The sequence below is a fragment of the Ambystoma mexicanum genome, chromosome 3q, assembly GCF_040938575.1.
Source record: "Ambystoma mexicanum isolate Mex_15411 chromosome 3q, UKY_AmexF1_1, whole genome shotgun sequence".
NCBI classification, from domain to species: domain Eukaryota; kingdom Metazoa; phylum Chordata; class Amphibia; order Caudata; family Ambystomatidae; genus Ambystoma; species Ambystoma mexicanum.
Genome location: NC_090926.1, coordinates 621,965,000 through 621,982,212, shown reverse-complemented (window position 1 = coordinate 621,982,212; position 17,213 = coordinate 621,965,000). Strand labels below are relative to the sequence as shown.

The 17,213-nt window shown below is 47.5% G+C and overlaps 1 protein-coding gene across 1 annotated transcript in view; it reads right to left on the bottom strand.

The window, feature by feature from the left end:
- ELAC2 (elaC ribonuclease Z 2) overlaps positions 1–17,213 on the bottom strand; it is a 972,577-nt gene that overhangs the window by 793,218 nt on the left and 162,146 nt on the right. The gene's annotated exons all lie outside the window — the stretch shown is intronic.

Here is a 17,213-nt window from a genome sequence, read left to right as displayed (position 1 = left end):
CTATGAATGATTGTCAGGTTGCACACGAATTTCAGCAAGGAAAGCAAGGACAAATATTTTTGCACGTGGCTGAAATGAAGCAAAATGTCAAATCGCAGCAAATTTAGTCGCGTGCGTCGAGCGCAATTACGGAGGCACTATAAGGAGTAGGAAGTCGGTTCCAGGCTCGTTGGAAAGCTTAGAATCTTAGCTTTAAGATGACAGTTAAAACTCGCTCCTAGCAAACGGTTCCGGAGATATGGCCGATTTAGTAAAGGGAGTTTTTCGGATTTGAAATTTTAAAGCTCAGAATGACAGATGACAGTTTTCAGTTTTAAAAATGACAGAATGACACGATTCTAGGAGGCAGTTCTAATAGGCTTAAATAGTTTGGATTAGATTATTTTAAACTAAGAGATTGGTTTTGGCACAGTGCTAGCTGGGTACTCACACTAGATTTTGGACAGGAATGTAACTTCGTCACCGATCGGGTCAGGATTGGCTGGACTTCTGCTAGCAGTTCTTCACAGCGATCTGGTCTCTGGTTCTCTCTGGTTCCAGATACAGCACTGCTTTCTGGATACTGCTACAGGTTCGTGCAAAAGTTCTTCGCAAAGAATTCAAACAGCTCGCCCGGCTGTTGAATAGTTTGGTTGGCTTTGGGGCCTGCTGAAGAGGATTCAGCTTGTGGATTCAGGCCTCTCTGCTACAAATTCTGGAGTTAATTTCTGGTCTCTGGAGATTGATGGATTTGAAGTCTGGAGTCTCCCGGCAAAACGTCCCGCAAGAAAGTGGAAAGTGAATCTCCCTACCTGGGTTTCAATGTTCCTTTTATGTGTTTAGAAAGTGGGTGTGTGCCTGGGCCTAGCTAAGCCTGCCCTTCTCACTTATCATTGGCCAAGCTTTCCTCCCTCCCTTGATTGGGGGAAAGAAATGGAGTGTCAGAGTGATGCTGTAGGTTTTATGGTCAGAGGAACCTCCCCTTGTCAACTTGCACACAAATCTATTTCTGACCCTAATACATATTTATCTATGTACCATTTTTCTCATATTATAGGTCCAGTTAACATATTTCCTGTAGCACCAAACCATCCGATCCCTGTCTTTGTACGATGTCGTGTCCACTTATGACAGAATTCTCCCGTTTTCATCCAGCTTCAATAAGTCAGCAGCACTGGGGATAGGGATATTTGAGGGAGCGAGAAGACTTGATCCCAATGTGCCAAATTCAATGGAAGACAAAGACTATCAACTACCTAGGGGTTCAGGTCCCAGCCAACTCAGACATTTATCACGTAAACTTCCCCCCCGCTCTTTAAAGAACTGGAAACTGACCTGAAAAGCTGGGCGACCCAAGAAATTTCCCTAATGGGACGGGTCACTGCGTGTAAAATGAACCTGCTCCCGAGATTCCTATACGCATGTTCCGCCCTCCCCGCTGCAATTCCGACTCGAGCACTCCAAAACTTGGAGAAAAATGCTACAATTCATTTGGAAGGGGAAGAAAGCCAGGATCCCTGAAAACACAATGCTAGGAAATGCAAAACTTGGCAGCTTGGGGGTCCCAGACCTACAGAATTACCAGATAGCAGCCCAACTGGCCTGCATCCGGGCGTGGCAAACAATCACTAACCGCCCTAGGGGAGTGGACCTGGAACAATCACGCTTAGCCCTTCCCCTAGGCTTTCTCACCCACATCCCTCCAGCGATAAGGCGGCAATGGCAAGGACTACTGTTAGCTACTAAACACACCATTGCCATCTGGGACAGAACCCTGAAGCAAAAAAAGATGCAAGAGGACTTAGTCCCTCATCCCGGGGGTTCCTGAACACAGCCTTCTAACCCGAAACAGCTCCCCAAAATTTCAAAAATTAGATTGCGGGTGGACTGGAGACTGTGGGGCAGCTCTTTGAAGGAGGACAACCGCATACCTATGAACAATGCAAGGAAACCTTCCAACTGCAGGAAAAGGACAGGTTTACATACCTCCAGCTACGCCAATGGTGTTCCTACCCGCAGACACGCCAAGCAGCAACTCGCCCTCCCACAGCTATAGAACTAACTCAAGGATTCACAAATCCAGGGCAAGATCTCTGTACTATACAAGCACCTCCAGAAAGACTTTCTCACCTCAAAGTCTTGATCCATGGCACAATGGGAAGCAAACCTGGGCCACCCCATAGAGGACCAATCTTGGGTGGACATTTGGACCCGCTCTCAATCGTCATCCGCATGCGTCACGAATAGGGAATGCACTTACAAGATCTTACTGCGTTGGTATTATCCCCCTCTAAGACTCCACCACATGAACCATACTCTGGACCCGGCCTGCTGGAGACGAAGTGGCCAAACAGGATCCTTCTTCCACATGTGGTGGACTTGTCCAAAAGTCCAAAGCTTCTGGAGACAGTGCTTAGCGGCCATTGCTGAAATCACGCAAACAAAACGCTCTTTAGATCCCAAACCCATTCTCTTGGGCGTCCCGGTCCCCGGGACCTACCCAAGAACAGGTCTCAAAGCCAAACTTCTGTCCCAATGCTTGCTGGCAGGTAGAATCGTGGTGGCCCGCACATGGAAATCTGCAGATGGCCCGCTCCTGCCCCTCTGGTGAATGAAATTATGGGATGTGGTAATTGCAGAAAAGGTGACGGCAGCTAGAGCGGGTCTCCCCCACCGCTTCCGGAACATTTGGAACCCTGTTCTTGACTTTGATCAAGACTTCGCAGCTCTGACTTACAAACCCCAGCTGGCCAGGAGGGTCCTGGAGAATGGGGATGCCCCACAGAAACAGGAATGAAGAGGGGGACCCTTAAGAGGATCGATAAACTCAAGGAGGGTGGGAAGAGTGAAAAGACATGCTTTTACAGTAATGCATAATAAGTATTGATAAAAGTTGGTACTGTTATTACCCTGCCTTGTTCAAAAATAAATATATTAAAAAAATGAAACAATTTTTTTTAAAGAAAGTAAATCTCTGAACCACCAAGGAGCCTCCTTCAGCCTGGGGCACCAAGGCCACAACATAATTCTGCTCGCTCGTCTTCAGTCATGTGGCATGTTGTACTGAAATGTTGCATGCTTCATGACTGACAGCAGAGCCAGTCCGATTACGTAGGGAAACACTGACTTGACTACATTCCTGGGTGGGGGTGTTCCACACCTCCACACCAACCTGTAAGCTATGTGTGTGATCATAGTGTTCCGTTGTTGGGCTCTATTAATGAGGGAATTTATGTAGTGTTCTACCTTACTGTACTCTTGCAGAGTTCTGCTGAGACCAGGAGTAATGCTTGTGAAGAAGTTGCGTGCTAGGTAGAATGCTGTGTAGAATTAAGACCTCACACTATACTATTCTGGGCAAGGTCGATCCTCCTGCGGAAGAAAGCCATGTAGAATGTTGGAGACATGTACTTGATGACTGTTGGTTAGTCACCCCTCTATTCTTCCACATATGTTGAATAAACATTTGTTTACTTTACCTCTGGCTCAGTGTCTTCTCTTCACATGAAAGGCTGCAGACAAGGACGGGGATTATCCATTTGTCACGGTTATGCAATCTCTAGTGGAGCTGTACTGAGCTGAAGTTCCTCACAATGCCTCACCTGCAATGGAGTCCATTCCAACGGCGGCATGGGGCACCAACCCATGTGACGAATTTCTGCCCTGCAGAAGTACAAAGATGAGTAGAGGCTAAAGCGCCTACTCAGCCCTAGCACTTATACAAACCAAGAGTGAACCCAATCATAAAGGCGAAAAAAACAGTTAAGCGATATACCTCCTTTGCCTTATGTAGTAACGTGGGCCGAGTGACGGTTATACTCAGAGAGGCGTTAATGTGCTTCAGTAGCAACCTAAACAATGTAGTATAATAGTCCATAATGCATTCCTAGAAATGCAATTCACGCAAATTGTCAACGCCCCAACCCATTTAAAAGGTAGAATCCTTGACTGGATTCTCACATTGAACACCTCAGTCACAGTCAAATTAGCCTTTTCAGAGAATTCTCCCTAACACTCTGCACACGGGCCTTAGGAACAACTGCAACTTCAGCTCTGCATTCTCAGCAATGAAGCACACCTGGAAAGACTGCCTGTTGCCTCCCTTTCTCTCCAGTGCTGCCACAGCTATTCAGGGTTTGAGCACAGGACCAACTCAGAGTTTGCAAATGGAAGTTACCCCTCTACTCCAGCAGCCCTGTTGTAGTCGCACTTCATTCGGATCTGTTGGCGAAGTGCTCCGCTTCTTCTGCTGAATTTCCAGCTTCCTTCTACAGTTTCTCTCTCAGGCACTCCTGTATGCCCCTCAGGTGGGCTGATTAGGTTCAGTCTCAGGCCCTTGTGATTAATTGCCTGACTTTGTACAGAGTTATTAGGTTTGCCTTCCCGACATGGACCCGTACATGCCTCTTTAGCCCTCTTCTTCACAGCCCACGAGCGATTCTGGGACTTGTATTTTGTTTTTGAAAATGTCTGTTCCACTTCTCTAGAATGGCAAAAGGCCATATAAAGAGCAGGGTTATGGGGAACATTTAAAAAGGGGTTCCTCCCAATCATCCTGGTCTGATTTTCTGAATAAGTAGAGGTCTAGAAGCCCAAAGCAGATTCTATGGTAACTACACAACAGGCAAATAGGCTACCCTTTCTTATGGTATAGAAAGAAGAGGAGTGGCTTGACAGCCTGTGGATGTAGAAGTTGTCTTGCAGAATTGCCTATCCTTGAAGTTGCCGCAGTAGCAGCAAATTACAGATCAGTAGAAGTTGTAGTAGCAGCAGCAGGACTGTGGCTGCCACAATTTGTCAGAACCTTTGATGCTAACTGTGGCCCAAAGGAACCTGTTCTCAATTATATCACACAAGGACGTTGCTGAGAGAAGAGCAAATTTCAAGTGAGAACATCCTGGCAATTTGTACATAAGACATTGCAGAAGCAGAAAGTGGGGAAGGTGTTGCCAAAGTGGGAGAAGTACGTTTGTCAACTTCATACATTCTTTCCTGGAAGGAAGTCGTCCAGGAAACTCAATTGGTGCGGTTATTCTCTTTGTGGAATTGTACAGAAAGAAGCCTTTCAAAAAAGGAAAAGACTTTGGCCAGAGGATTTTATTTGTGTGAAGTTTCTTTGGACCTTTTCAAGACTTTGGTTAAGACTTTTTGTTCCTTGGACGAAAATGACTTTGTGACATTCTTGCAGTAGCAAGCTCTGCCCAGGAGCACTAGAAGTCATCCAAGACACTGGGTGTTCGGTAATCTTTTATATAAGTTGGGAGGCGTGGCTAAGAGGCCATGTAGGAGGACGCGTCCCGCTAGAGCTCCCACCGATCCGGACAGAATCCTGAAGAAAAACCGTGCAACAAACAAATCATATGGCCCAAAACGCAGAGGTCCGTGCAGGGAAAGCTGTGGAGCATGCATGGGGGAAACGAGACACAGTACGAAGGGATTAATAACGCTGTCAGAGCCCGTTTAAGTTTGGCATGAGCTTGCGGCAAACAAAGGAAAATGGCCGCTGCTTGATGAGCCGGGAGAACAAAGGCGTGACTGACCCGAGCGCGGACCACTGGACTCCCCGAAGACTAAAGGAGGAGGGGCCTGGAGCGGATTGGACAAAGGCCGAGCGAGCGGAATAAGAGGAGAGCTCAGCACCCTAACCGGGGCCCAAGGCAGGTACAGCTGTGCGAGGCTGCAACCCCACAAACCGCAGAGCCAGCAAGTCGGGCACAGAGATTGCCTGCAGCAAGGGGTGATCGGAGGGAGGAACGAACACGCCGGGCCTGATCGGAGTGATGCATTGTCTCCGACATCACAGGCTCTGGCACGAGCGAACTGCCGCGAACGCATGCCCGGACGTGCAACTGCCAGAAGGAACGGGCAGTAGCAGATACACATGTATCCAAGGCCACTGTATTGAGGCGCAAGACATCCAATCATTGCAGCACGATACACAGACGTGTATACAAATGGAAAATGGAACGGTCGGTCGCCCGGAAGCAACAGTAAGTGGGCACAATCAGACCACAATAGGAGGCACACGTACTGTGGCCCACACAAGGACAGGCGACCAGCCCTACGAGAAGGGCCAGGACCAGCGTTGGGAAACGTGGAGACACTGGCAACGCGCCCATAACAAAAGGCGTGGGCTGGAGGTGGAAGACATTGAGGGACTGGCAACGTGTCCCTCATGACTAAGGACTGCGAGCAGTGGACACAGAGGCCAAGGGAATGAGACACCCCATGGCCTATGCAGGAGGTTGAAAGTGGGGCAGAGCGAGGTGCGCCTTGCGAAGAGCTCTGCAAAATACCACCCACAAGCAGGATGCAACCGTGACCCGGCTGGGTTCATGGCTAAAATGCACTGGGCCAGCATTTGCACCCGGAAAAACTCAGGCACTGGGGTTTGTGCCCACGGACCTAGATCAACGGGGACTGGGGCTCACAGACTGGGTGGAAAATGAATCGCCCAAGCACAATCGCGTGGGAGGACAACTGCAGGAGCAGATTCAGCAGCTCAAGAAAACGCCTAAAATAGCCCGCCCGGGGCCCGCTACTAACCGGGGTCTAACTCAACGGAGGCCAGAGACCATACGCTGTGGGCTTCGCACACACAAGCTCGGAAACATCAAGATGACCAACAAACTGCCTAGAACAAAGGGCAAGCAGCCCACGCTTGACGAATATGCCAGAACATCGCCGGGGGCAGAAGGGACCAGGAGCAAGGATAGAACCCCCTCCGGGGCACAGACACCACGGGCAAAGACCAGGAGATCCTTGCTGCAATTGCTGACTTGAAAGTGGCTTGGGAAACCAAACTGGGATTGGCCGGGAACGAACTGAAAGCGGCACTGGAGCTCAAAGTCGGGGCAGTGCAAGAGGAGGTGAATCTCCTCTGGTAAGATGTCAGAGTGCTGGCTGAACGTACAGGCGACCTAGAAAAGGAAGTAGCCACGAATACAGCCACGTGTTCAGCCCACAAATCCGAGCTCCATGCCCTAGAACAACGTGTGGGCAACCTGGAAAGCAGGGTGGAGGAGGCGGAAGGACGTGCCCGCAGGAACAATATACGTATTGTAGGATTTCCTGAAGGAGCTGAGGGACCCAACCCCACGGAGTACATCGAATCAATGCTGGTGCAGGAGATAACCGGAGGAGTGCTGACCCAGGGGTTCGCTGTGGAACGGACGCACAGGGCCCCGATGAGGAAGCCACCACCGGGAACCCCTCCCAAGGCCAGTGATAGCCAAGATCCTGCACTATCGAGACTGGTAAAAAATCCTTGAGCACTTCCGGAAGGGTGGAACGATACAAAGGGCATTGGCAAACATAACAGCATACCCCGATTACACCCTGCAGGTGCAACGCCGACGCATGAACTTTGGGGCAGTGAAGAGAAGATCGCGGGAAACAGGCTACAAGTATATGCTGATCTACCCGGCAAAACTGAAGGTGTTCCACAAGAACAGAACATTGTTTTTTGATACCCCAGAGGATGCTACCGAATGGCTGGACATGCAGAGCTGCCCCCAGAATCGGGTATCCAGAAGGAAGATGGCGCAGATAAGTAACATGTGACCGTGGCACCCAGGGTGTCGCAGTCTAAGACATTGGGACTTGAATATAGGACAGGATACAGCCTGCTGGAGGTGTGCGACTAGGGATATATATGATCCTTGAGCACGGGAACTTAATGAAAGGTGTAGGAGCCTAACGGAACCAGCCCTCATACCCCCACGAATAGATTAGTGAGGTCACCGGTAGACCAGTGACACCCTGCCGGGTTCCTGATCTCGGCATCCCGAGGCAGGACCAAACACGGGGAAGCCTGAGATCCAGGGATGGAGCTGGGCACCAGTTGGGGTCGGGTAGGGCAGGGGGGAGGGAAGGGGTTGTGTGCAGTGGTTTATAGTTGAGCAGGGAGGGGAGGGGAGGGGGTGTTCGATGGGGAGTTTTTGTTGGAAGAGGGAGGGGTACGAGCCCAATCTTATGTCAAACCAGACTGGAGGGGAAACCTGGGAGAAGAGGAGGGACAAACCACGGATGGCTATGGGTAGCCTTAGACTGGTGACCTGTAACGTGCGAGGCCTCAACAGCTATTTGAAGACAAATAAAGTAATGATGTATCTGAGAAGGCTGAAAATTGACATAGCAAGCCTACAGCAAATGCACCTTACTAGGGAGAAGCTGGAGGTTGTTAAGAGAAAGTGGAGAGGGACCACCACAGGAGCCACATACTCCGCTTATGCGAGGGGGGGTCATCACATGGGTGGCACCTCATGTACCATTTCAGCTGCTTCAGACCACAATAGAACCATTGGGTAGAATGATAGTGGTGCGGGGGATGCTGGAAAATAGGGAAGTGAGCATTATAAACGTATACACCCCTAACCAAGACACAGCAACCTACTTTAGGGCCCTATATGGCAAAATTGGCCCCCTACTGGGTGGCACGATCTTATGGGGAGGGGACTTTAACTGTACATTAAACCCCAAAATGGATAGACCAGATGGTAAAATAGATAAACCCACCCCGGCTGCAAGAGCATTACAGGCCCTGCTGAGAGACTTTGGACTTGAAGATATCTGGAGACAGCTACACCCAGCAGATAGGCAGTACTCACACTACACGGCCCCACATAATCTGCACACGAGGCTGGATTACATGTTTGCTGCCTCGGAGTTTGTAGGAGAAATGATAGGCTGGGAATTAAAGGCCAGAGTGCTCTCGGACCACTCCCTCTTGGTCTTGGAGTGGAGACACCAGCCCCCTAGAGTGAGAATCCAGATGTGGAAGCTCAGAGGCCCTGCAGGACTTGGGAGTCCGTGAGGACTTGAGGGAGATGATTATCGAGTATTTCGACATTAATACGGGGAGTGTCCAGTCGGAAGGAACTTTATGGGAGGCATTCAAAGTGGTAGTACGGGGTGCAGCCATATCTAAATCCAGAGGGCTCCAAGGGGTCAGAGCGGGAGCTAGAGGAAACCGAGAAGGAGCTGGAAGGAATAATGCAGAGGGGGTGCACCTCACAGGAGGATGATGAACGGATGAAGCTGTTACAACAAACTAGCAGAGAGCACTGGGACAGACTATGTAAACTGAGCTATAAAAAATACATCGAAAGGCAACATGCGGGGGCAGACAAACCGGGCAGGCTGCTGGCTTGGTTATACAAAAATGAAACACCACAAACAGTGGTCAGGAAGATCAGAGGGGAAGGCGGCCAGACCTGGGACACCCAAGAGGGAGTTAATGAGGGGTTCCTTAGATACTATAAATGTATTTACGGGGATGCAGGGGACGAGATGGGTCAAGAAATACAGGAAACATTAGAAGACATAGGATTGCCCAAATTAAACGATCAGGAACGGGAGGACCTGGACACTCCAATTACATTAGAAGAATTAGAGACAGTGATTCAGCACCTACCTATGTGCAAAGCCCCGGGGTCGGACGGGCTCCCCAGTGAATTATATAAGACATATAAGCAAGAGGTGCTCCCCCCGCTGCTGGCCATGCTGAATGAGGCGTTTGAACAAGGAAGGCTGCCAGAGTCCCAAAGGGAGGCGGTGGTCCTCCCGCTCCTAAAACCGGGCAAGCCAAGCACGGATTGTGGGTCATATAGACCCCTATTGATGCTCAACCAAGACAGCAAAATTCTCAAAGATGCGCTGGCAAACAGGCTCAAACGAGTCATCGGTAAACTGATATACCCCGACCAAACGGGATACGTTCCTGGCAGGAACATAACCGACAATCATAGGAGACTCCACCACATTATTGAACAAACAGAGAAGGACCGAGGCAAATTGGTAATCTCGCTGGATGCTATTAAAGCCTTCGACTCAGTGGGATGGCCGTGGTTGCTAGCCTCTCTGAGATTATGGGATGGGGCCGGGGTATCTGAGGTGGGTGAAAATGGTATATTGTTCCCCAATTGCTAGGGTCAAAACGGGCGCAACAATCTCAGACAAATGGCAACTTAGTAAGGGCACTAGACAGGGCTGCCCCTGGTCGCCCATGCTGTATATCCTTGTGTTGGAACCACTGGCAATCTGCCTCAGACAACAGTACGCAGAGATAGGGATCCATACAAAGGGGGATCGCATCTCATATCATTGTATGCCGATGATATACTCCTATACCTGCGCTTCCCAGAGGAAAATCTACAATATGTCCTGGTGGTGATGGAACCTTACACAACCCTCTCGGGCATAGCGGTAAACCCCAAGAAATCAAGTATGTTCCCTCTGGGGTGATACAGGTGGGCCCGGCAGAGGAGTCTACCGGTCTTGCCGATACCCTGGCGGACCGGGACATTCCGATACTTGGGAATCGGCATATACCACACGACAGAGATGGAACACAAACAACACAGAAAAGGCAGTTGAGGGTATCAAGAATAGCATGGGGTTCTAGTCCAGGCTACCCCTGGCCATGATGGGCAGGGCGGCTTTGATCAAGATAGTAGTCCTGCCCAGATTGTTACATTTTTTTTTACAAACATCCCCTATATTATCCCCAAACGTTTTTTGGTGAAACTCCATAGCTTACACAGGGGCTTTATATGGCATAACTCCAGGAACAGGGTGGCCCTCTGGAAATTACAAAACTCGTGTGACAGGGGGGTACAAACCTACCAAACTGAGTTATACTACTTGGCGGGACAGCTTCAATATGTGGTCAGGTGGTTGTCCGAAGAACAAACGGCTGATGCCAGGCTATTGTAAAGGGACACCGCCCCTTTCTTTCTTAGACGGTGTGGTTGCCTAAATCAAAGGTGCAAGAAATGGCGAGACTGTTGGTGCTGGGCAGGGAAATATGGAGCAAAGCATGGCAAATAGTGGGAAACCCAACCCCATTCTCCCTGCAGGTGCCGTTAGTGGTGCTATTTGGGGAGGACTCACAAATGATAAAAGGGATCCGTAGATACTGGGAACCGATGGCCCTTGCGACCCTCGGAGATGTATGGCAGGAGGGGGAGACACTAGACTTTCAGAGATTAATGGAGGACCCCGGGGTGCACAAGGGCCAACATATTACTTATTCAAGAATTATCAGATGGGTGCCAGAGAGGTGGAGCTACACCTAGCAGAAAAAGGGATCACACTGGAGGTGGAGTCAGTCTGGGCATGCATGCTGGGGGTTTTGTCAGACCACGCAACCTGAAGCACATCAGTAAGATGAAAGACCTGGCCTACATCCTGGCCAAATGGAGAATTGCAATGTGCTGGAAGGCAGCCCAACGACCTAGAATGGAGATGTGATGGGCAGACCTCTTGAAGTGGCCAGATGCAGAAACGGCAGCTTGGTACGAAGGAGGGGAAGGGAGTGGAGAGGAGCTTGGAGACAACTGGTGGCCTCGATGGCGGAACCCTCCCAGGCCGACCATAGTGAAGATAACACAAGAGAGATCATTGAGGTAGACATTTCTGGAGATAAGGCAGTGACATTGAAGCAGTGGCTCGAGTTAAGGGGGCGGGAGGGGGGAGGACCAAAACGTTCAACATGTAAATATAATGATGAGAAGCTTAAATGTGGATGTCCTCAATGTTTGGAGCGTTAACAAAATAATAAAAATTGTTTTAAATAAAACAAAAGCCTTTTATACAAGTTGTATTTACGTTGTTTTGAATGTTTATATTGTTTAGTGGGAGGGTTAGTTTTGTGAATGCTAGGAGGTTTTCCCATAAATCTTAGAATAGGTAGGGAATCCCCTGGCATAGGAGGTGTAGTTAGGATTTCCATTCTTACTTTGTGTGTAATAAAATGCAAATCCTGAGAAAACTCAATACAGTCGTGAGTTTCACATAACTGACGCCTCGCCACAATAAATACAAAAAATGGCACCACCTGGGAAAGGGCCTCAGGTGGCTGGAAGCAGCAGGCAGAAAATGTCTATCCTCGCCGCTGTTCCAGCCACCCAATTGGCTGATGGCTCTTCCCCGGGTGTGAATACAGCATCCACAGCAGCTTTTAAAAGGTAGATCTTAAAGATTTTGGAGACCCTGGGCAAGTTTGAAAGGACAGCAAACTGAAGTGACATTATGATTGTTATTATGATCCTTCTTCACTCATATTTAATCGCTACATGAGGCCACTTGCTAACCTGCTGAGACCTTCAATGCACAACTCCAGTTGTATGCAGAGGATTAACAGACCTCCTTCAAGACAGCCAACTTGTCAAAGGAGCTCACTAAGCACCCGATCACCATCCAAGTCTAGACAACTGATGACCACTATTGCTTACATGCTACAAAAACGGATAATTTCTCTATGCCTAAGAACTCTGTGCCTTCGCCTTTTCCGGACATCCCTCCATATGCACAATCTTCAAGGCAGTGTTCGAAGCAATACAACTTAGTATCGTCTTTGATTGCAAACTATCCTCCAGCAGACAAGTCGGAGATCTCTTCAAAAAGTGGAATTTTCACCAACGTATGCTCAAACCCAATCTGAATTCCTTGAGCATGCAGCACAATGGGTGGTTAGCAGGGCTACAGTCTTAGCCATGATATACACTACTGTAACAAAGTATTACGTGGCCTCCCAAACTACCTTGTGAACCTCCACCTTACCCAGAATAAAGCAGCCAGGCTTATCCTAAAACGTAAAGCATGTGACCTCAACAAACCATCCCATTGAAGGCCCTCCACTGGAAAACAGTATAGATTTTATCCCTGTGCCTTATCCATAAAGCATTGCACCACAAGGAGTCAACATACTTAGTTGCACAAATCCAAAGATTCAATCCCTCAAGTAACTTCTGATCCCAAATTGCGGAAAAAACGCCTGCGACAGCACACCTGTGGAGCAAGTACTCAAGACGAGAGCTTTGAAAATTCAAGCAAAATCTCAAAGCGCACCTTTAAAAAATAAAAAAATTAAAAAAAAGAAGAATGTACAAAAAATAAATGTACAAAAAAAAAAAAAAAAAAAAAAAAAGTACCGCCCCGATTGCCTCGCCTTCTTGAAGGATTTCTTACCATCATAGGTTTCATGGAGCATCTGCAAAACTCTGCTCTTTGGTGATTCATTCCTAGCAGGCCAGTTGTCTTCAACATTTGGCTCACCGGATGTTTTGGAATAAAGCTTTCATCAGCCTAGCTAGCATAGTCAATAGTGAACGATCATAGTCATAGACCAGAATATATGATGAGCCAAAGGGTGGAGGCTCATCTTGACCTCTGCCTTCTCCTACCCAGGCTGTTCTTTCCTACCCCTGAAAGCGCTTACTCCAGCACTTGCTTACTCGTAAGCCATTTGCGCTGTCTGCCTGCTGTGCTTCTCTCTGGCTCTTACACAGATCTTAATGTGCCAAGATCAGTTTATTGTGCCCCTCCTTATCTTGTCTCTCCACCGCAATTCCCCTCCGTCCTGGGGTGCCACAAAGTAATTTAGCATTGTAATTGGCACTGTATAAATCAACAATAAACTGGAGACTTCTTTTTGGGCTTGATAGTGCTGCATCTGTTTTCCAACACATCATGTTCAACCTATTCAGGCATCTTGGGCACGATTGCCTTTCAATAAGATATCCTTGCTCATGCAAAGCATACCATGAAAATGCAATGTTCCCTTGGACAGCCTTTTGGGATAGCATTCTTCCTTTGAGGGCCAACAAATACATGATTAGAGTTCCTAAAGTGGAGTATCTAGTGCACACTATTTTGAGGGGAAGTACCAGGCCCAAACACAGCCTCCTGAGTGCTTCAGAGAAAACAAACCCAGAGAAATGTTGCATGCACTACCGAATGAGACCATGTAAGTGAAGACATGTTTGAGATTGAAATAAGTAACCATAAACATATGTTCCTGTGATTAGGTTATTTTACCTTTTAAAATACACCTCTGATGAAATACCATAAAAGAACCCCCTTCTCACGTTTGAAAATACAACTGTATTGTCGAATTCAAACAACAAACTCTATATACACCACAAATAAATCAATGATACAAAAATATATTATTGTTCAAAAGAGGTCAATCAACATGCTTTGCATCTATTCCTTTGTTATTGCAACCAGACCCAGCACGACATGTTTCAATCTCGCTCAATCAAATCCTTTCCGGTCAATGAGCTAGAAGCAAACTTCCAAGACTTCCCGACCCACGGGGACGCCTTGGTTCTCCTAGAATTATTCAACATCTCAGCTCTGAATATGGTGGACACTCATACCATCCGGGCTAGGATGAAACAATTTGTCCCTTGGTACAAAGAGTTTGCCTCAAAGAAACGCTCAGCCGTAAAGCATCTATAGCGCAAAAAATGAAACCTGGAGATTTCACCAACCTCGGATCTCTCTGCACGAACTATAGGATTAGGATTACCAAGGCAAAAGCTGCTTACTACTCCAGCACTATTATGAGAGACTCCAACAGGAGCAAATCCCTCTTTGAAGTAGTAAAGCATTGTACCAACAACCCTTTCACCCGACCCAGAGGTGCAAGAAACTCAGGAAAAAGGCATCAAATCAACAACTATTCTAATGAAAAAATAGACACTTTGACAGATCATCGAATGAACCTCCCACAGAATTAGCCCCCCCTGCACTCCAGAATACACACTGCCCATCTGGGCTGAATTCTCTCGGCTCTTTCCCCTAGACCTTCTAAATCTCCTCTCTCAAACCTACTTCCTACTCTGATATTATCCCGGCCTCCTAAACAAATGATGGGCATGGCGCTCAATGCACTATTCAGCATCATGAATGCCTCCCCCACATAAGGGTCATTCCCAGACACCCTCAAGACTCGTCACATATGGCCTCTTTTGAAAGAAACAATCTTAGACCCCATACGACCTGCGAACTATCAGCCCATTGCAAACCTCCCGTTTATTGGTAAAAACTTTGGAAAAGTAGTCTGGGTTCTGCCCCAAGTGTAGCATCGAAACGCCCACCATCCAAGTGGTAGGCAATACCTAGTCTCCTGTGGAGACCCCCAGCCCAAGATCCATCCATTCACCAATCCTTTTTAACCTTTACATTGAGCCTCTGGGTACACTCCTAAAAGACCCCAAAAGAGCCATCCACCAATACGCGGATGATACTCTATTCTACATGAGAATAAAAAGCCCACAGGACATCAGCAGTCTCCACGACACATAGCCATCCTCCGGTCCTGGATGTCGACTGCCTACCTCAATCTTAACCAGCCAAGACCGAATTCGTCCTCATCTGTCCACCCTCACTAAACAACAACTTGTCCAACAATGGCTCAATGACATGCACCTAGAAGCATTTAATCTGCAACTCTCAGATTCAGCGAAATCCTTAAACTTCAACATCAACAGCAGCCTAGCCTTCCAGAAATACATATCCAAGAAGACCCAAACAGCCTGATCCAAATCTCCAACCTTTGCAAAATCAAACCCTTCATCCCACCACTGAACTTCCAGACCGAAATGCAGACACTTGTGGGCTTGAGTATTGATGGGGGATATGCTCCCCTGACAGGGCTCCAAGCCGCTCACTTGGCTCCCCCTAAAAGCAGTCCACCACACTGCAGCACGTCTTATTATGGGTGTGTGGAAATGTTACCGATTCACACCTGTCCTATGCAAACCACATTGACTGTCTCTCCAGGCCAGGATACAGTTCAAGACTGCTTTAATCATCTGAAAAGCAGTCGCAAGTAGCACATCAGCGTACCTGGCAGCTAAGCTCCACATATCTTGAGGCACACATTTCTAGTGCAGCAAATCGACCAACCGGCTTGAATCACAACTAGTCTGCAAAGAAAGGACCCGTAAACAATCCTTCTTTTGTCATGCACCCACAATGTTGACTGCAAAAAACAAATGGCAAAGTGGTGAAAGTGGTCTTTTGTGGCTAGCGGACCAGAGACTTTGGCAGTCTGTTGGCAGGGTTTATACATTCGAATGAGGAGCCATATCGCATTGTCCTGTAAGATTTCAAAAGCTGCATTATAGCGCAGAGCGCTGTGCAGAAGTGGCGAAAGCGGTATTTTGTGGTCTATTGTGGGGCAGACCATTGCAAGGAAACGTTGTTCCAATTTTTTCAAACTTATAATCTAGCCTCATGGATGCAGCCCGGTAAGCTGAAATGTACAGACATTAGTAGGAGTGGGCATATTCGTTTATCATGGGTGCTCTCCTCGTTCTCTTGGTCTGCCCGTGACCTTGCACAAACGTTTACATTTTGTCGGGATACTTTGTCATTACGCAGTTTGCCGGCAGCATTATTACTTGCAAAAAAGTTAAAAGTTGTACTCCAATGTGTATGAACGGTTTTGAATCTATTTAACATGCAATACCCAGCGTGTGTATAGGAGTGGCTTTGAGCAAATATTCGAGCACCTTTTAGGAGGTTTGCATGAATGTCTGATTTTGGAGTCCACATTTCAATGAACCCTGTTCCCTGTATTTGGTACTGGTCTGGTGAGCTCACCCTCACGAGACAAGTAAACACTCTTTGCCTCCTCTGCCGCATACACAGCCAAGATCATCAATGCAGCCAGACATTTCCTCACACCCACCAGTTGCCTCACTATCGCCAGAGCAACCATCGGAACGAGACTTGACTACTGCAAAATCCTCTTCGCTGGAACATCTAAACAGAACCTCAAGAGACTGCAGGAGAACCAAAATAATGCCCTACGTGCAACCCTTAACATCCCAAGAAATGATCCCATTGCATTGTGACACCATTCGGGAGTTCACAATTATTGCTACCTAGGTTACACAGTTTGATTGGTATAATTACCCTTCACCGTCAAAAGCTAGTCCCAAGTATTTCATACGCATTGGAATGCTCATATTGTGACCTTGAGCAATGGGCCACTTGTTTGGAGGCTAGAATCTGGCACCGTATTCTGGTCTCTCTAAAGTAACTATTGGCTATAAGAATTTAATTGAACCCAACTTCCCTGAGCACAATTAGACCAGGAAAGGAACGTCTACTCTATGTGTAATTGGATGCCATATTGGTAGGCGGGAACTCAGAAACCAAGCAAATGATTTGCATGAGAATTTACACAATGTGCAATTGAGTAAATTCATCAAATCTTGGAAAAATCAATTGTTAATTAAAAGGAAATTAATTATATTAATCATCTTGGTAGTGTGTACAACGCGATTCAGCGATAGCATTAAAGCTAACAGCCATAAAAACTAAGCAAGCCACAAAAAGTGAATAGTTTAGATTAATGGAGTTGTGCCCCTATATAAAACTTGGATAGCACACACAGAAACTTAACAATTGATTAAATCGACCATAAATACAGA